We start from the raw sequence: 21,205 nt of genomic DNA, 5'->3' as shown, positions 1-21,205 counted from the left end.
ACAGATTGCATGATGTAGTGTTTGTTTTTTCTCCAATTAAACATCTAATTTGGATGTAGCTACAACATGATATTTAGTATATTCTGCCAGAGTTTTTTGTGTGTGTTTTCCCCCCCCTGTTTCAGATAATTATGGTGCGCCTCCAAAGAGTCACCTTTTTGGCTTTGCATAACTATCTGGGCCTAACAACTGAGCTTTTCAATTCAGTAGGAGGAGATTTAATTAGTGCACACCTACAGTATTTATGTGCATACACATTGTCACGATGACTGTGTCACACGACTTGTTATGTGCTTGTGTATCAACAGGCATAGAACACACACACACACACACACACACACACACACACACACACACAACACACACACGCACAGGCTAATTTCGCACAACATTAAGCACAGCAATATAACCTGGTCCATCATAGATCATAGAAAATGCATAAAATAACACTTCAACAGAAACAGGGAGCAGTAACATATATATCTGACTTACCTCTGGATTTATGATTATAAAATGTAATCTTTGATTTAGAGTCAGGAAATTTATTTTTAAAAAAGTCCATATTTCAATGTACTTTAAAAATCTTTAGATTTTAGTTATTCTATATTTCAAACTAGCCTTAAACAGATTCATTCATAAAGTAAAATATTGTTGAATGTGTGGTAGTGACATTATTGGTGACTGTAAACTGTTGATGAGGAATATGCTTCATCTGTACAGAGCTCTGTTGCATATTTTAAAAGAAATTATTTAAAATTATTTTAACTTGATATCTGCTACACAGTTGTAATTGCCAGCAAACCCTTGAAGATTACCTATCCCGTCCATATTCGACTCATCATTGAAAGATTATTCTCCACTTCCAGGACGAGTTACCTGCCGGAACCACTGAAAACACTGCAGAGACAGGTCAAGCACATACACAAACATGCACTACATGCCGTTCAATTTCAGCTTTGTCTTGTATTGAAACTGATCCAGTGCTGGCACTTGACTTTGCAATAAACAGATGGTGTAAAGGACAGCCATTCAACCAGGAAGCTGCGATCCACCTCTATGCCCACTGAATGCACAGGTGGGTCACTGCCTTGGACATAAGCGATCATCAAATGCCACATGGCTGTATTAATTTCCTGCACAGATGTACTCGTTATCCTAATCCTTTGTTTTCTGAGTTACAGGTAATGACCTGAGCATGGCCTGCGAACGAGCTCGAGTTACCATTGAGGAGGCTCCGTCAAGTCCTATCACTCACAAAGTAAGGTCTGCTTTTTACATTGAAGCGTGGTGACAGGTCTTGTGTGTAAATGTAACACAATAGCACAGTATCTGCTGCATCTTACCTACTTCCTCCATAGTAGTTTCTCTCCTGTGCCTGTCTTTGTAGTCTAGTCTGAAGAAGAGTGTGACAATGCAACACACACCATCTGAAGTATTTCACTATACAGACAGTGGAGGGCACGCTGATGCTACCTATCTTGGTAAAAGCAGTGCAATCCTCCAAGCTGCTAAGAAAGACCTGCTGGGAATCATCCAGCTGCAGGTGAGGGGTTAATTGGAGAAAATTCAGCTGGTGTCAGTGTTCTGATCCTTTTAAATTTCTTTTTGTGACATGTTAAGTGTTAAGTGACTTGAACTGTGGACCCTGATCGGACACAGTGTCTTGAGGTATGCCATGAAGGCGGAGCAGCACATGATCCATAAGCAGTCTCGCCGTCTCTAAAGTGGTGGGCAATTTGGGCAGAGCAACAAAATGTGCAGCCTTGGAAAACCGGTGAGTATGGTGGTGTTACCTGAAAATGATTACAGTCCAGTTATGAATTCCAGGGCGATGTGCAACCAGAGCTTCCTCGGGATAGGTAGGGGCCTGAGAAACCCAGCAGGCAAAGAGTTGGACGTCTTATTCTGTGCACAGGTAGGGCAAACAAAATCCTGGACATCCAAAGCAAGAGATGGCCACCAGAACAGACGTTGCAATATCGTGCGGTGTCCTGCTGAGTGTTTCTGTTCAGGGTCTCTGTCTCCCATGTAAGAGCCCCAATAATGCAGGCCGCGGGCAGGATAGCCTTCTCCAAGGTCTCACCTGATGAGGAAGGCACATGTGGCTTCACATTTGGGAGCTGGGTCTGTAAGGAATGGTTAGGTTGAACTGAGTAAAGGACAGAGCCTGCGTGGCCTGACGGGAGTTGAGGCATTTGGTTGCTTGCAAGTACTCAAGGTTTTTGTGGTCCATCCAGATGCCTCCATTCCTCCAATGCAAGCTTTATGGCCAGCAACTCCCGGTCCTCCACATCGTAATTCCGCTCAGCCTGTGAGAGACGACAGGACAAAAAAGCACATGGATGAAGCTTACCCCTGGAATGCTGTGACGACAGAGCTCCAACTCCTGAATCCGAAGCGTCCACTTCAACTATGAACGGTTCAGAGAGGTCTGGTTGAATCAGGATGGGCGCAGAGGCAAATTTCTGCTTGAGCTGGGTGAATGCTTGTTGCGTCACTGGAGACCACTGGAAAGAGACCTTGGGAGAGGATAAGCATGTCAAGGGGAGAGCAACGCAACTGAAATCGTGGATGAAGCGGATGTAAAAATGAGCAAATCCCCAAAACCTCTGTAGCTGTTTACGGGTCCTGGGCTCTAGCCATTCCACCACTGCCTTGATTTTTGCCAGGTTCACCCGCAGCTATCCTTGCTCAACAATAAGAAAAAGGAAAGTGACCGACTGTAGGGGGAACTCACATTTCTCTCCTTTGACGAAAAAGTCAGTTCTCCAACAACTGTTGTTGTACCTGGCAGACGTGTCCCTCATGGTCTGCCAAGGACTCCAAAAGATCAAAATGTCATCCAGGTACACAAAAACACAGTGATTAATGAAATCTCTCAACATGTCATTCACTAGGGCCTGAAAAACTGTGGGACCATTGGTGAGGCCAAAAGGCATGACCAGGTACTCAAAATGTCCCAGGTGCATATTTAATGCTGTCTTACACTCATCTCCCTCCCTGATCCTGACCAAATGAAAAGCATTTCTTAATTCAAGCTTAGTAAAAATGGTGGCCCCTTGTAACAGTTCAAAGGCAGAAGAAAGCAACGGCAGGGGGTACTTGTTCGTAACAGTGATTTTGTTTAACCCCCAAAAGTCAATCCATGGACAGAGAGATTCCAAGTGGGGACTTGGAGGGGCGGATTATTCTGGCAGCTAGTGAACTGGTTATGTATCAATCAATGGCCTCCTGTTCTGGCTTGGAAAGACTATACAGGTGACTGGTGGTGAGAGGCGCGCCAGAAAGCAGGTCTATTCTATAATCGTAGGATCCATGTGGAGGAAGGGAGAGAGCTCAGTCCTTGCTAAATACAACGACACAAACAGAGGACAAATCAGGAACTGTGATCGGTTCAGATGGAGTGGATGGCGAGACACTGGGAGTGGCTGAGTGCAAACAGTTCTTATGGCACCACAAGCTCCAACCCGCAATACAACTCTTGGACCAATCTATCTGTGGGATGTGTGTGTTTAACCAAAGGTAACTGCATCCCTACGTTTACCGACGGGCCTGCTATTTTGGCCGAGCTGGGCATGAGTCTGCATAATGTCCTTTTTTTCCCCACAGAAGAAACACTCCCCGTTCACTGCCTTTGATTCCAGTCCGAGCGCGAAAGTCGGGCCCGGCTGAGCTGGATCGTTTGCTCCTCTTCCCAGCAGCCTCCCATCTCTCAGGGCTCTGTCCCCCGGAGGCAACCTCCCAATGGAATCGACAGAAACCGGCAGCTTGCCCACCGTACTCCTGGATGTGGCCATCCATCCTAACAGACATTGATGATAATGCATCCAGTGATTCAGGTAATTCTTAGGGGACAAGTCACACTTTAACTCTTTATTAAGGCTATTGAGAAAAGCCCCTCAGAGACCATTCTCCCCCCACCCCGTCTCCTCTGCCAAAATCCAAAAGTCAGTGTAGAAGTCCACCACGGCTCTCTTGCCTTGCCGTAGGTGGAACATTTTGTGTGCGGCAGCATCTGGGCTCGAACCTTTGTAGAAAACACAACAGAACTTTGTGTTTTCTAGACTATGAAAAAGTCATTATAGAATATGTCAGGGTGAGCTTTAAGAACCGCCTGAGCCCATTTCAGAGCACACCCTGTCAACAGCTCCAACATAAAATAAATTTTTGAGCTGTCTGAGGTGTAGGCTCAGTTTTGCTGACGAAACAGTAGTGCACATCGAATCTGAAATCTATCTGTTTTGTCCAACTCACCCGAGAATTTCTCCGGGATGGGTAGTGGGTGTTTCCGGGGCTCGGAGGGCACCGAAGGAGGAAGCGGATAGACAGCTGCAATGCTGTGTGACGGTATATGTGGTGGAGGAGGCGCAGACGGGTGCAGCTGTAACATACCTTTAATCTCTGTTACACATTAAAGGAGAGTGCTCTGTTCCTTAGAGAAATGCTGCAGCATTTTCTCATGCCAATCCAATTGATCCCCCTGAAGTGATAGGATCCAAGTCCTTGCTGAATGGGATCCAAATCCGCTGGGTCCATTTCTGGCTGGATTGTTCTGTCAGAGTGGTGAAAGCAGGACCCACATGCAGGACTTCCTGTGTAGAATAAAGTGTGTTTATTGACAAAAGATGCAAATAATAATCTGTCACAATAATCATTCTTCGTGTGCTCGCTCCCTGCTCGCGTGCTGTGACTTCTCCCGATGTCCGTGGTGAGTAATTCCTCTCGCTTCGGTGTTTATGTACAAACGTGCTCGACTCCTTTGAGCTCAGCGAGATTGCAGCTTCCTCTCTATTTCCAAAACACATTTTTATGAGTGAGTGACCTGGACACACATCCTCACACTGTTGTGATGTTCAGCACTGTAGAGTTGGGGGGGAAAACAAAGATGGCTACTTCTACTTTTGTGGATTCTTCTTTATTCCTTAGGATAATGCGAGTGGAGCCCAAAGTGGTGCTGAATGTTGCTCATGCTGTGGTGAAGAGGATGTCATCTTTTGTCAGGCAAATAGACTTTGCTCTTGACTGGATGGCTGTCGAAGCTGGCAGGGCTGTTTACAGGTATTCCTCTGCTGACCTTGTGTCTCATGTGTGAAATCAACTCGTAACACTACAGGCATTACTTGGTTCATGCGGGACAAGTTAATAAATACTAATCAAGGGAGGGGAAGCTGAATTTGGAAATGTGATTGTGAGTTGTTTGCAAATTTGCAGTAGACTGAAGTTATCTGTATTTTCTTTTCTTTTTGCAGGTAGGGAGAGAAATCAGACAGCACTTTCATAGTGCTGAGTGGTCGACTGCGCTCAGTAATCATGAAGGAGGATGGCAAGAAAGAGTTGATAGGGGAGTACGGACGTGGTGACCTGATTGGAGTGGTAAGCACCGTGACAGCCAGAGGGAAGACAGCTGGGGAAGAGTTGATGGAAGACTATTAATATCCATGTTGTATCAAACAACACTAGCTGTTTGTTTTCATATAAGAACCTGTTAAAAGGTTAGATATAAAAAAAAATTACAATGTTAATATCACAAATGGAACTGCCTATTAGCTGTCAGTATACTGCATATGGCTGATGAGACTGGATTTCCTGTATGTTCTACTTTCTACTTTCAGTAAATACAGACTAAGACCAGTACATCTTGGGATATATTTAAACAAAGGGGGGGAAAAAAGAACAAAAAATGTAGCCAAAAGGCAGCTGAAATAGAATACGCATAAAAAACAATCCAGATAATTTTTTATCTTTTTCATGCTCTTTGTCTCGGGCTCTTTTTGGGACAATTCCAAGTGCATTTAGTCAAAAACATGCACTAAATTCATTTGCCAGGCTGCCAGAGGAGTGTGGGTGTGCACACTACAGTAGTTAAATCATTTCTCATTTTGTCTAGTGGCCTTTAATCTGATTAAAAGGAAATTAGATATTCATTCCCTGTTGAGTTATCCAGTATATCAATTCATTTACCAGTCCTTTAAGTATTAGGATAGTTTACATTAACCTGAATATATTGAAACACATAATGTGGAGATGGCTAAAGCGGTTGACACTACATAAATGTGCCACACCAGAGGGTCAGTATGTCTAGTTTTACATCAATAAAGCAAGATCTATGTAGATGTTTTAGAATGTCATTTGCAGTTAATGAGTGCCTAAAGTCTTTGAGTCATTAATGCCACCAGATCCTTTTTATCCTTCCCCATTATGTTCTCCCAGCCACCTTCAGCTCTTGTTGCTGTGGGGTCTCTGTTTTCAGTCTAGTCTTTAGCAGGTGGTATGCAGTTCCGTTAGGATAGGATCAGGTGACTGAGATGGACAGTAAAGCCATTCATTCTCTAACCCTCTAGATTCCTTGTATGTCTAGGGTTGTTTTCCTGCTTAATAACTAGATGTTTTTGCATGTGTTGTGATCCATTTGACTGGATCCAATTTTGCTAGTAAAATACCTCCCTTCGAGTTTCTTGTTTTTTGCTTTTATATATAAAGTTTTATTCAGTTTTGAGCTATGTTTGAATTTTTGCATGCAACACACACAGCTTGCTGAAATTATCCAATTATATTTTTAATCCTTGCAATTTTAGCGCTTTGAACACTTGTTTTTATTTTGACACAAATTAACCTATCAGTTGAGTTTATACACTGCATTGGCAAAATATAGTGTTCACATGCAGGAAGTTGAGTGACATCCCAATCTGAATCCATAGTGTTTATTAAAATGTCAGTACACACTTTGCATGTATAACAGCTTCAAATTGTCTGGGAAGGCTTTCCACAAGGTCTAGGAGTGTGTTTATGGGAACTTTTGGACATTCTTCCAGAAGCAGATTTGTAAGGTGACCTGGCTCACAGTCTCTCCTCTAATTTATCCTAAAGGTGTTCTGTCAGGTTGAGGTCAGGACTCTGTGTAAGCCACTCAAGTTCTTTCACACCAAACTCGCTCATCCATGTGTTTGTGACCTTGCTTTGTGAGCTTTCATGCTTGAACAGGAAGTGGCAATCCCCAAACTATTGCCACAAAGTTGGGAGCATGAAATTGTCCAAAATGCTTCAGCATGCTTCAGCATTAAGAGTTCCTTTCACTGGAATTAAGGCCGAGTCCAACTCCTGAAAAACAATCCCTCGCTATAATCCCCCTTCCCTCCATCCCTCCACTGCTCTACAGTCCAGTGTTGGCAATCCGTTACATCGTGCTTGGTGATGTAATGCTTAGATGCAGTTGCTCGGCCTTGGAAACTCATTGCATGAAGTTTGCTATGCACTGTTCTTGAGATAATCTGAAGGCCACATGGAATTTGAAGGTCTGTAGCAACTGACTTTGCAGAAATTTGGCAACCTCTGCATACTATACACCTCAACGTCCGCTGACCCTGTTCTGTGGTTTTCGTGGCAGTTCGAGTCGCTGTTCTTCCCAGTCACTTCCACTTTGTATAATAACACTAATATTTGTCTGTGCAATATTTGGTAGTGAGGAAATTTCATGGCTGAACTAACATAAGTGGCATCCTATCACTGTAACATGCTGGAATTCAATGAGCTCCTGAGAGCTACCCATTCTTTCACAGATGTTTGTAGAAGCAGTTTGCATGGATAGGTGTTTGATTTTTATACATTTGTGTCCATGGAAGTGATTGGAACACCTGAGCTTAATTATTCAGATGGTTGAGTGAATATTTATAGTAACATGGTGTATGTAGCATGCATTTCCTATTGATTGTGCTTAGTAACAAAGCCTAAAGAACATGAATAACTCAACTGCGTTTACTTTGTTGTAAAACATTTTAACATGTAATACTCAAACGTGTTGGGTCTGAAAATTAAAAAGAGTATAAAATCAAAACAATATAATAAAGAGATAAATGCAATTAAATGGAAAATATTCAGAATGAGTTTATGGCCAATTTCTATACAAACATGATGTGATGATGATGATATTGATCAAATCAGATTCTAAAGTATCTTCTAAATATTTTAACAGTACTGCTAAGTTTTTCTCATATTAAACTCTAAAATGGTATTTTCAACCTGTGTAAAGCAAAGTCACTTGGTTTCACTCACCCACCTCCCTGTTGGCTGGCGTGACTGGTTCCTGTCACAATGCTTCTAATAATACCTGGGTTAATGGATGCTATGGTTACTGTTACCTGGAGGAGAAAAGCTGTCATTGGAGCTTCTGTAATAGTGGCAATAAGATTGTGAGACAAATTTAGTATGGCCGTGTTGACGTCAGTTTTAGATGAAGGGTAGAAGGGTAGAGGTTATTCTTAGCTCCCCCCCCGCCCCCCCCCCCCACACACACACACACTTACTGCATCAGTAGGTCTGTGGACTAGCAAGACTCAAAATTAATTAACTTGAATTACGTACTTGTAAGTGAGCTTTTCTTGAAAATCTTAAAGTAAAATGCATTTAGTCATATATGATGTGCCACTGTAATATGTATGTTGTACACTATAAACCCCTCTGTATGTGATGTCATGAAACATGGTTGGAAAAATGAGGATGAGAGACTGCAACAATGCCACGCAGACCCATGCCTTTACACACACACACACACACACACATGATTACTTTGATTCTCTTTTTTTTTAACCAAGAAGTCCCTGAGTGGAACAGCTGGACTACCCTTTTCGGTAGAAATGATGGGTGCTGGTCTTTGGTGCGTTGACCTTACATGCACCTTAGACACTGGAGGTGTTGTGGGAGGAGGCGTTGATGAGCACCGCCCACCCCCCATCGTACATCCTACCTGGTCTCGGGATTGGCTGGTGGTCTGGGCAGAGGTTGACTGCTGGCTATGGGGGGCACTCCATCCACACTTCAGAGGGTGGGGTGGATGTGGATGAATGTGTGTCTCTGAGCAGTCTGTGCGTGTGTGTGTGTTTGTGTTTATTAAAAAAAAAAGCAGAAAAAATTGTTGTATAAGGATTTTATGACAGATTTTATATGTGTGCATTTTTGTCCACGAAAGTGTTGAAAAGCTGTAAAATGCATCAACAGAGGAGGGCATGAGAGTTAAACATAAGAGCTCTACTCTGTTATCATTTTCCAAAACTTCTTATCAAGGCATGGAGACAGGATTAGATGTGCTGTCTGTTCCATGATGGAAATACTCTCTCCTTAAGTATTATGGATTCCTGTTTGCACCCTAATTTGAACTGGAACTGAGCCTTCAGGACAGATGCTCATTTGCTTTTGGTTAAATAAGACAGTACAGACAAATTAACACCAAATTAAGGAATTAGATTTTCACTTTAATGAGCATTAAGGGCTTTAGGGATTGACCATATAAGGAGGAGGACTTTAGAGATTACAAACAGTTAAAAGGTTTAAATGAGTGTTTTCAGTGTAGTACCTTTCCTTGCTTTATTATAATGTATCACATAAAATCCTTTCACCAATGCTTCACAATGTGGTGGATGTTTGACTTTAAAAGATCTGAGATGCACCTGAACAATCAAATCACTTTCAGCTGTCTTTAACCTAGACGTAACACCTCCTTGAAGTAGACATTCATGGGTGTAATCTATCATCTCTCACATAAAGGTCCCACTCTTCTACTGACAAGTGGTATTATCAAACAGCGTCTTGGAGCTGCTGCACTTGACAGGTATGTTTTGCAGATTCAAACATTTTATGTAATTTGGCTGGTTCAATCTTCTCTTATTCAAACCTCAAATAAAATGAGTATTTTTCGGTGTCTTACTGCTTTCTGTTGGTTTTTATTTTCTTTGTGCTTTGTCTTTCACGCTCATTAAATTCTGCTAAAGTTTGCTCTATTGGCACAAGAGGAAAATGGATGTCTTGGATGCTGCCAGCAAAGCAATGCTGCCTGTCATTAATGGACTCCTTTCCTCTTTAGTGTTCATGAGTACCGTCTGTCCAGCTGGCTGGGCCAACAAGAAGACATCCATCGCATAGTTCTTTACCAGACTGACTACACACTGACCCCGTGGACACAGAGGTGCATCCGTCAGGCTGACTGCATCATTATTGTGGGACTAGGCGAGCAGGACCCTACTGTAGGGGAGGTGAGGTGTTCACTGGTTCCCAGGAGAAGAGAGAGGTGTATTACTAGGAGCTGTTAGAGCTACACTTTCAAATCCAACATTTGTTTTTATATGTACAGTGCATGAACCTCATTTTATTACTAATTTATTGATAATTCATTAGTTAATTAGTCTGATATTTTACTGCTGTACCTGCGATGCAAAGACACCCCAAAATATTTTTAACCTAAATTCAGTGCTTTGCATTGACAGGGACTTACTGCGGAATACCAGTACTAACTAGTTGGTTTAAAAATCAAGGCATGTTCACACTGTCATTAGTTTTTATTAATAAATTAAATAATAATTTGTGACCTCTGCCAGCAAATTAAAAAAAAACAGGGTAAATAACTCAGTTAACAAAGATTCTGCAGTTTAATAAAACCAGTTCTGTGTGAAATTGGCAAGTTTGGTACTGGAAGCTTTCTGGTTTCTGTTTTTCTCCAAGTCATTTCTGAACCATCTTTGACTTCATGCAGGAAAGCGGTCCATGTGGAGAAGAACCTCAAAACAATGAGCTTTTTAAAAGAAACCTTTAAAGCACTGATAGACTGTAATTCATGCAGTGCTGAGCCTTTTTTTTTTAGAGAAACGAAAGCTCTTACAGGCAATGTGACATCAAGCATCAGTCGGGAGAATGGGGTGGGAGGGGGTGACTGTGGGATCCTCCTGCCACTCAATAATAATACTTGCTTAAACATTTTGCTATATTAAAGAACATGGAATAAAAAAAACAGAGATGGTGGCAGATGGGCTAGTCTGAGACTCTGATAGTCAAACATCATCAGCCTTTTCTTTGTGACATAACGCATTAGGGATGTGATTGACCAGGAGATTTGTTCAATGAATGTGCAGCTGATAAATCTGAAAGGATTATGTTGGACAATGACATAATCATGGACCATAACGTCAAAGGAGTTTTTAAAATGGTGCAGTCCGCTTGTGTGATCTGTCCCTCAGAGAACTGAGGCGATTTTTGAGAGCAAATTGATGTTTGGTATAGTGCTCATGACATGTATTTCATGTATAAAGTAGAAAAACATGCTCTCATTCAAGAACCGAGTTGGTATTTTTGTTTAAAATAATTCTCAAAAAAATATTTTAATCATTTGGGACTCATTTATCTGTACAATGATGAATATAATAACAGGAACCTACAGTTTTGATTCACTTAATGCAGCGAGGTCAACTTGATTACATGAAGTCATGGACTTATTAATATTACTAGTATAAGTATTACACACACACACACGCACACACACGCCCCTCCCCCTTTAACTGAGCTCTTGTTCAGTACATGACAGCAATTATCAGGTGTGTTATCAGGCAACAATCTTCTTAGAGCAAGCATTTTTTGATGTAATAACTTCACATCATTATGTTGTTGAATAATAGTTCTGCCAAGGGGTTCAATGGTTAGACAAGCTGTGAATGGCTTGTACTGACTCTTGGGGATACAGAAGAAGAATGGCTGTTGTGAAAGAGAGGAGGGGTGTGAGGAAGAGAGCAGAACTTTAAGCAGTTTGCTGGTCTGGATCATTCAGAGGTGATTGTGTTACACATCACAGTGTTCCTCCGCAGTCAACATCACAGCGAATTCACCTCAAGATCAGGCTGTGCTCAGAGTGATGATCTTGCCTTGTTTTGCAGCCACAGTACCCTGGGCACCCTACAGTCCATGGATTGGTCAAACCCGTACTGAGGCCCCTTATGTGGCAGCTAACACTTGCCTGAAACTGGGTCATGCAACATGGATTTCACCTTCGTCTGTGTCACCCAAAAGATGGACACCTGCTGATGGATGGAGGCTATATCAACAACCTGCCTGGTTTGTTACATTCAGTTTGTACCTTCCCTTATTAAGTATTAAAAGTTGCCGTACTTTGATGTAGTTGCTCAGCTGTTTGCTTATAGCAATATATTTTTAATTTTACCAGTACTGTATGCTGTTTGTCTTGATGTCTTCTTCCCCTGATTCTCCCAGCTGATGTTGCGCGCTCCATGGGGGCCAAAGTGGCAATAGCTATTGATGTGGGCAGCCGGGATGAAACAAATCTCACTAATTACGGCGACTCACTCTCGGGCTGGTGGCTGCTATGGAAACGCCTTAACCCCCTTGCTGAGAAAGTTAAGGTGAGGATTGATTAGGAGTAAAGACACACCATGCTGTGCAGCAATGTTTTTAATTCTATCAATATAAATCAGGATATTTTTGGAAATCGTCTCAGTGATTTATAAGTTAATTTCCACAGGTGGCAGTAGTTAAAACATTACTTAAAAAGCCATCTCTAGGTGTATTAGCTAATTGTAGGCCAATCTCCAACCTTCCTTTTTATCCCAAAAATTCTTAAAAGAGTAATTGTAAAACAGCTAATGGATCAGAGGAGAGGAGTGGTTTATTTCAAGAGTTTCAGTCAGGTTTCAGAGCTCATCGGAGTACAGAAACAGCTTTAGTGAAGGCCACAAATGATCTTCTTATGGCCTCTGACAGTGGACTCATTTCTGTGAGTGTCCTGCTAGACCTCAGTGCAGAGTTTGGTGCTGTTAACTATAATATTTCATTACAGCAATTAGAGCATGCTGTAGGTATTAAATGTACTGTGTAATATCTTTCTAACAGACTCCAATTTGTTCATGTAAATGGGGAGTCACACACTAAGGATAATTTTGGAGTTCCACAGGGTTCAGTGCTACGACCAATTCTGTTTATATTATACATGCTTCCCTTAGGCAGCATCATTAGAAGACATAGAATACATTTTCACTGATATGCAGATGACACCCACATTTATCTATCCATAAACCAAGATAACACACATGCAGATAGAGGTTATTGTACTCGGCCCTGAAAATCTAATTACATGCTTACTCGGGATGGCATTACCTTGGTTTTCAGTAACACTGAAGAATCTGCATGATGCTGAAAAACTAGTTAATGTGTTTATTACTTCTAGGCTGGACTACTATAATTCGTTATTATCAGGATGTCCTAAAAACACCTGAAAGGCCTTTTTTAAACACAGGGCTTAAATACACAGAGGGAGCAATTAGTGAATGAGAGACAGAAGGGAAAACTGCTGGGGCAAATCAGGGCTAACGAGACAGGGGGTGCATAAACCGATACAGTAACCTGAGACACGGACTTCAAAGTAAAACAGGAAACAGATGCGAACTTGACAAGGGGATACAGCAGACAGGGGAGACAGCAACTAAGGAACACAGACAGAAGCCAAAAGACTAAAACTGTAACATAAACCACACAGAGAACCCAAACTCAGAATAACCCTATAACCCAATAGACAAAGAAAGCTAAAAATATAATAAACCAAATCAAAAAACCAAAAACACAAAACCACTGGGTCAACGATCCAGGCCCCCTAACAGAGTAGGCTTAAAATTGTCCTTTTTGATAAAGCATATAGTTAGGGTTGGAGCAGGTGACCCTGAATACTCTCTTAGTTATCCTGCAATAGGTCTAGGCTGCTGGGGGATTCCCATGATGCACTCAGTGTTTCTTCTTTAGTCACCTTTTTTCACTCAATATGTGTTAATAGACCTCTCTGCATTTAACCATAAGATATTATTAATATCTCGCCCGTCTTCCACAGTGTGTCTTTGCAATGTCTTCCTCCCCTCACCTCCAGCCGGTCGCAGCAGATCACCCCCCCTCTCTAAGTCCGGTTCTGCTGGAGGTTTCTTCCTGTTAAAAGGGAGTTTTTCCTTTCCACTATCAACAAAGTGCTTGCTCATCGGGGTCATATGATTGTAGGGGTTTTCTTTGTTTTCTTTGTGTTATTGTAAGATCTTTACCTTATAATATAAAGCACCTTGTGGCAACTGTTGTTGTGATTTGACACTATATAAATAAAATTGAATTGAACTGAAAGCATTGGAGAGTTCAATAAAAAGCAATAGGAGAGTCTGGGCTTGATTTTGTGTGTGTGACTTAAAACCACAAAATATTGTGATAGGCAATGAAATAACTAATCCAAATGCTATAGAGATTAATAACTAAAATACTGTGAGTTGACAACTTAATTAAGCTTTTTTTTTTTTTTTTTTTTACAATGCATTGTTTTAGGGTTGTGATGACATTGAAAACTTTTGTCCTCTGTTTTTTTCACAGCCAAATTTTGAGGTACAAGTTGCATGGTCTGAATGAGTACATTGGGATTTTCCATCTGGAGCCTATGTTTTCCTGTGCCCACCCTAGTGGCTGCAGTTCCTGGTGTTTCACCTGAAATCCATTGGGTGGCTAATCAGCAGAGGGAGTCTTAAGGCCAGGTCTCCCATTCTCTGCCAGTTTGTCTGCTACCTTCTGGTGGTAACTGGGCCTCCACGGTCCAAGGTCAACGTGGCTTGTGCTTATACCTCGTGCTTAACCTTGTCTCCTTGTGCCTCTCTGCCACTGCTCCAAATCAGTTCTCCACTGGAAATCTACTGGACGCTGGTCTCACCTGCAAAATCCACCTGCAACCTCTTTTTGGAAAGAGGTTACCTGCCTGCCCTCCTGCCTACTGTGCCCCTGCTGGACCAGAGATGGGCAGTAACGCGTTACTGTAATCCGCTTACTTTTTTCAAGTAAGGGATTACTATTGCAAAAACGGTAATTAGATTACCGTTACTTTCCCGTAGGAACGCTGCGTTACTGCGTTACTAAAACCGTGATTTTTTTTTTGCGCGAATGTCTCATGACAGTGACGTAAGCAAGTACGACGTTCGTGACAACAGCTGTGTGCAGATCAACAATGGATAATATATCAAGTACGGGAGAGAGTATGAGCGTGCAGCGTTTAAAGCGTGGAAGTACTGACCTTACTTTGAGTTTGATTCCATAAAAAGTGACAAAAACATTAGCGTCCATTAGCATTGTGCGTGGGAAGACAACTTCTTTTTACAGCGAAAAAACCCCCCTAAACTTCCAAGCAAGCACCGAGTGCACTACGACGTAATGGGAAATTCACAGAGAAACTGCCGTATCCTTCCACTGACCGCTGCGGCACACCTGCACCAGGATAAACCTCCGCCTACCCAACTCCTGCTTTACAGGTGAAAATAGAGCAAAAGGACCGCTGAGTCTTTGATTTTATTTATTTTCTGCTGTGTTTTACTTGCATCTATTTGAAAGACTGAGTGTAAACACAAAAAAAAAAATAAATTATGTGCTGGAATGTGCAGAAAATAGGTTTAAATATTAAACTAATTTCTTCCAGTCAGAGAATGTTGCATATAATTAAATTTTTGCTTGATGCATAAAGTTAAAAGCTTAAAACTAATAAAACAAGTTTTAAAAAGAGACTTTTCCATTTGATTACATTTTGTATGATGGATTATGCAGAAAAAGTAGAATTGGGCTGAAAATCGCTTTATCACCTATTCAGGTTGTAAATCGTGTTTTTAAAAAGTAACTAAGTAACTAAGTAATTAATTACTTTTGAAAATAAGTAATCAGTAAAGTAACAGGATTACTTTTTGGGGGAAGTAATCAGTAATTAGTTACTGATTACTTTTTTCAAGTAACTTGACCAACACTGTGCTGGACTCCCTTGGAATTCAAGGTCTGATCTTCAACACACTCACTCGCTCCTCAATCCAGCCTGGACACTCACTCTGATACTCTCCACGAAGCTTCTCACCTCTTTTTTTTGCAGGTAGGGAAATATCCGCCATACCTTTACTCACCTATAGTTCTCTGCATCACCATTCTGATATTAACTGCCCTTTCCTCTGTTTCAGAGCTCTCCTTCAGAGATCCCGCTCCGCTCCTCTCTCCACCTTCTGTATATACATACATACCTCGTTCACTCTGTTTAAATAAAGTCTTGTTAAGAACCAATTTCGCATTGAGTCTGCTTTTGGGTCTGCAACCTCGTACTGGCCTCCGGCCTTCGATAACAAGTAATTTGTACCACTTATTGGTATACCAGGTAGTCATGCTGCTCTAAGTTCAAAGTACACGCAATATTTATTACTGCAGAGCTTTACGTAAGTCAGAGCTTTAAAAAGCCCCAGACATTTAACGACATTTTCACAGTAGTTCAGTTCCTGTTTGGACGTATATATGCTGAAGAAAATTGCAGTAGTGTCTTCTGTGCCAAAAATAATCAAGTTGGACATTTAATTAATAAGCAAAATATTAAATGCTGTAAATTTAAGGCTGATGAGTGTAACTCAGTAATAACAATGGAGGGAAAAACCTACTGTGGAATTACTGAAATATTAGTAAGTAGCCACATTCAAGTCTCACATGCCTGAAATCTACTGTATTGACAAAAAATGAATTTATAATCGCTCATATTACAAATCCCTTAAAAACAATATAATATAATATATAGATAATATAGAATATTTTTAGCTGAACCTCAGGCCTTCAGCCCCTTTTGCTGATAAAGTAATAACAATAAAAATAAAAAGGATGAAATTGTTTGCTCTTAACGTACACAAAAATAGATTTTTGTGCACCAGATTTGTTCCAAGCAATGTCACAGAAAGACAAAACGCCTCCTAACCAAGAGATGACGAGAACGATGGAGACAGATGAGTTATTTACTCCCAGATTGAGCAACAACACAAGGATGAAGGGTAAAACAGCAGGACTCACACTGGCAACCTCCCCCTCCCTGATAACAAACAACAAAGGCAACAGAACAATTGCTGAAAACAGGATGGAGCCACTTTTATGATTGCAGATCTGAGACCGTAATGTTTAAGACTAAATGGCTTCTGTTCTCATTCTTTTAAACAATAGGCATCCCACACAGTTAATGAATGCATTTCTATTTTCAGATGCTACTGGAGAGTACAACAACCAGGGGATGCAATGCTTCTCCTTCTGTGATACATTTGATACTATTTATTTGTGTGGATGCACAAAATGCAGATCAAGACTTAAAAACATAACCAAGGTTTTGGGACTAGTCGAGCTTAAAAAAAAAAAAGGCAAAACCAGATGTGCTTCACTGAAAAGCTGAAATTGCACAAAAGTCTGCAGCAGATTTTTTTTTTCATGCAGTTAGTTTCCATTATACTTTGCTGTAATTTCCAACACACAGCAATCTAGAGGAGGACAACTCCATTATAGTGTTTCTTGCAGCCGGCATGCTTGGCACACAGTTTGGAAGCGTATTCAAAGACAATATTTTTTTAAGCATAAGAACAGTTGTAGATTTCTCAAATAGCTTCAAACTTGTTTTTATTCCTGTTCTCTCTATTTATAATGCATTTGTCATCAAAGTCCACCCTGCATGACATTTCTAATGTTCTGACTTATGCACCTGCACACCCACGTGTATTTGTCACCATTCTACACTCCAAATATTCCAGTTTATTCACCCACAGTGTGCTTCCTGTCCCCCACTCTTTCCTTGCGTCAGAAGAATCCGACTACCACACTGACTATGAAGAGGATGCACTGGAGAGTGCTCTCTCTGACATGGAGATATATAATCGCTATGGAGAGCACACCGAAGGGGAGGAGACGGCTGACACGGTGCGAACTTGTGGTAGTAAGATTAGAAACTGTGCGCTCTCTTTAAAGAGAAGAAGAGCAAGCAACCACAGTGAGGAATTTGTTTTTTACTCATGTCTAAAACAGGCTTTTCAGGTTCCATTATAATTAATTTTAATGTTTTGCAACACAAATTTCCATTATTGCAAAGGTTTGTCTGGCTTACAATGACGACACACTTGATCGGTCGTCTCGGTAAAAGGATTTTCATAAATCACTTCTTGGGAAATCAGACCATCCTGCTGGCTACTATTCAAAGTCAGATTGAGGTTCATACTGGAGTCTGGCCAGTTCATGCTTTAAAAGTGATTAATATCATTAAAATAATTTTGAAATTAATTGGAAGCCGTTGCAGGGGCACCTAGTTCAACTAAAGTGATATCATTTAGAAGTTGGGGCTTGAGAACATTGTATACTTTTGTGAATTGTGGAGTAATTAAAGTTTCTTAAACAGGTTAGCACAATGGAAACATTCTGTCTTTAATACATTTTACCCTCCAGTGTGAAAGACCAGACTCTACCTGCAAAACTAGTCATTTTGTCTTCTGTGACTTCAAATGATCAGACCTTTAGAAAAAAAAAAATCTGTAGTATGAATTTCAAACCTACATGTACCCCTTGTTAATAGAGTAGCTGCATGCCCAATCCTCTCTCTCGACACACAAACAGTTTGTGGATGATGTTCGCAAATTTGAATGTCAATTTCTGAGATCTTTGCCTGACAAAGTTTTTTTTTAAACAGATGACCTAAACAAATCAGCACACTCAACTTTCACAAATTCTGTTGTTTTCCTTTGGAATTTCAATATTTACCTCTTTTCTTTGAACTTCAATTCTTTATTAAATGATTTGATTGAATTACTTGCAGCTAGTCTTAACAGTATTGCTGATACCTGAAATGAGGAATCACAAGTAGAAATGACCTCATTTTATGTGGAACTACGTAGACACAATCCAAAACTGGTCACTTTTTAAAATTCTTTTATTATGAGCACCACGAATACTATTTTACTCACATCACTTATATTTGGAGCAGCTCAGAAACTGGCATGCAAGAATTATAACGGGGTATTAAGGATGTGGAAAATGTTGTTCACCTGGCTGTTGATGTGAACTGAAATCACAACCTGAAAACTTCTCAAAGAATCTGGTTCTGGCTTCGTAAATATCCCCAAAGTATGAGTAACATGTGCAGAGCAGAAAGCTGGGCAACATAGGATTGACAAGTAATTTCTCAAACACTGCAGAACACCCTTCAGTCACCCTTCATGCAGTCATCTCACTTTCATTTCCACTACACTGAGAGGTTTTATGGCATACCTGCATTGTTTGACTTATGTCTATTTTTTTTTAAAACAAAATCTGAATTATATAAAAAGCTATTTTAAGTAGCCGTTATCTAGACTGTTAGCCAGTGTGATGCAAAAGTGTCCAGCCTTTTTAAATGGCTATCTGTAAATGGCTGACAGTGGTATTATTGTGTCTGAAACTTTATGCCCTGGCCGTGTCGGTTTGGAGCTTAAAATATTTTCATCCTTAAAAGGTCAGGTTGACTCTTGACCTAAAAAGGTTAAGCAGCACTGCTTGAAAGTTTTGCACACTCATGCCTGTGTAATGATCATCACCAGGAGCAGCTTGCCAAACAACACTAATTTAAAAATAGAAAGAGACCAAAACAAGCAGCATACTCTGCATCCATGGCTGTCAGCACAGTTTTGTCGTACCCTGTGTGCCAGGGACATGGAAGGATTTAATGATTGCAATCCACTTCAAAGCACTAGTTTCCCCCTCGGCTGTGAGAGAGCCTCCCCCCATCTGTTTTCTGGCTTGAGTTTATTGGACACAGACTGAGCAGCAGACAGTGTGGATCTGTCAGATGAACTCTGAAGCTCAACTTGTCCCTATAAAGTTTATGCACAGCAGCTATGACAGGAACATGTGCTTGCCCAAGTTTTACCTTTTTTTCCTCAAGTGATATGGAGGTTTGGTTGTTTGTTTGTCTTTTTAATTAAAGATATTCAGGTCATACAGATTTGTTGTATTTAGTATTTAAGGAGTAATAAATATACATACCTATTTAAGTCAATAATATACTGTATGTTGCCATCCTGTGCTGTGTTAAGTCTGTGCTGTAGCTGCAGCATAGCTTTAATATGCAGCTTTCCCAAAATATAACTACACATAAATAATATGCTGTATAAAGGGTATTGATTAGCACAAGGGTAATATGGCCGTGAAACAACATGTGATAGGCTGACAGTGTAGACAGCTCAGCTCAGTTTAACAAGTGACTAACCTAATTGGTTATTGGTCGTTTTAAAGGGAAATGGATAAAGATTGTACGTCCTCACTTACTTGTAACAGGCTGGAGCCCAGAATAATTGTCTGACATGCCGGTTCATCAGTGTCCGGTCTAACTAAAATAATACAAAAAAGTCATAATTCGCATCAGAAAAATTCAATTCAATTCAATTTTATTTATATAGTGTCAAATCACAACAGTTGCTTCAGGGCGCTTTATATTGTAAGACCCTACAATAATACAAAGAAAACCACCTAAAGGGGAAAAACTTCCTTTTAACAGGAAGAAACCTCCAACAGAACCAGGCTCAGGGTGGGGCAGCCACGTACTGCAGGAGGGGGCCGCAGATTAATAATAACTACTGATTCAGTGCAGAGAGGTGTATAAAGACAAAGTGAGTGAAAAAGAAACACCCAATGGATCATGGATTCCTATGACTATACAGCCTAGGACAATTGCAGCGTAACTAAGGGAGGATTTGGGGTCACCTGATCCAGCCTCAATTATAAGCTTTATCAGAGAGGAACATTTCAAGCCTAATTTGAAAAGTGGAGATGGCGTCTGTCTCCCAAAATCAAGCTTTCTTATTAGATTATTTGAATTTCTTTAATATAAGAAAAAGCCCAGTTATATCATTAAATTGCTGTTGTTGAACTTCTAATTGTTTCGGGAGCATTTTCAGTATGAAACCAGAACTCCACCAAGGCTGTTTTCTCTTCTTGCTTTTGTTTGCAGCAGATACAAACATAGACTGAGTGTGATGGTTTAAAGTTGGGGGGGGGATGAGAACAAGCCCTTTCAGTGATACCTTTTCTGATCATAAAAGACTTTCTACACTACCACAAACCCATCTTAAGAATTTCTTTACTTAAAATTGACCCATTGTTTATTAGCTGCACCCTACATCAATATAACAATATCTAACGGCGGCCCCCTCGGGCGTAAATCTAATCAGAACTTTGCCAATGCACCTTTGCTTTCCTCGTCTTTCATTTCCTTATAAACTCTGATGCTACACTGCCTGCAGCCTTACATTATGTGTACACGGCGAGAGAAACCTTGTGATAAACACTATGGGCTCTCATATGATGTTTGGTTAAATGTGGTCTGTACAACAGCTCGAGACAAGAAAACGTTAGCTGTTTACCAATGAGGTGATGGAGTTCGCTCTGATATTCTTTGTACCTAACCCTCTGCACAGGGAATCAATCTTGTTTGGCAGAGTGAACGTCTCATGGATGAAGTGCTGATGTAATGTGTGGAACTGTGCCATGAATTTAATGCAACCTTCGATGACCCACGTTGGGGGGGGGGAATGACCACTTGTGCCCTTATTTGGCACACATTCCCATCCCC

At 40.8% G+C, this 21,205-nt stretch overlaps 2 long non-coding RNA genes across 2 annotated transcripts; both read left to right on the top strand.

Annotated features, from left to right (window-relative positions):
• The first annotated feature begins 837 nt into the window (after window positions 1–837).
• Window positions 838–4,381, top strand: LOC120714554. The gene is made up of 4 exons (XR_005691425.1): window positions 838–909; window positions 1,010–1,075; window positions 1,182–1,258; window positions 1,388–4,381. It is a non-coding gene; the product is annotated as an uncharacterized LOC120714554 (long non-coding RNA).
• A 358-nt stretch (window positions 4,382–4,739) lies between these two features.
• LOC120714555 lies at window positions 4,740–14,600 on the top strand. The gene is made up of 8 exons (XR_005691426.1): window positions 4,740–4,813; window positions 4,927–5,058; window positions 5,250–5,373; window positions 9,538–9,601; window positions 9,854–10,022; window positions 11,691–11,868; window positions 12,025–12,173; window positions 14,167–14,600. It is a non-coding gene; the product is annotated as an uncharacterized LOC120714555 (long non-coding RNA).
• Window positions 14,601–21,205: the final 6,605 nt, after the last annotated feature.

The sequence above is a fragment of the Simochromis diagramma genome, unplaced genomic scaffold, assembly GCF_900408965.1.
Source record: "Simochromis diagramma unplaced genomic scaffold, fSimDia1.1 OVJJ01000596.1, whole genome shotgun sequence".
Lineage (NCBI taxonomy): Eukaryota > Metazoa > Chordata > Actinopteri > Cichliformes > Cichlidae > Simochromis > Simochromis diagramma.
This window is presented reverse-complemented; position numbering and strand designations above follow the sequence as displayed.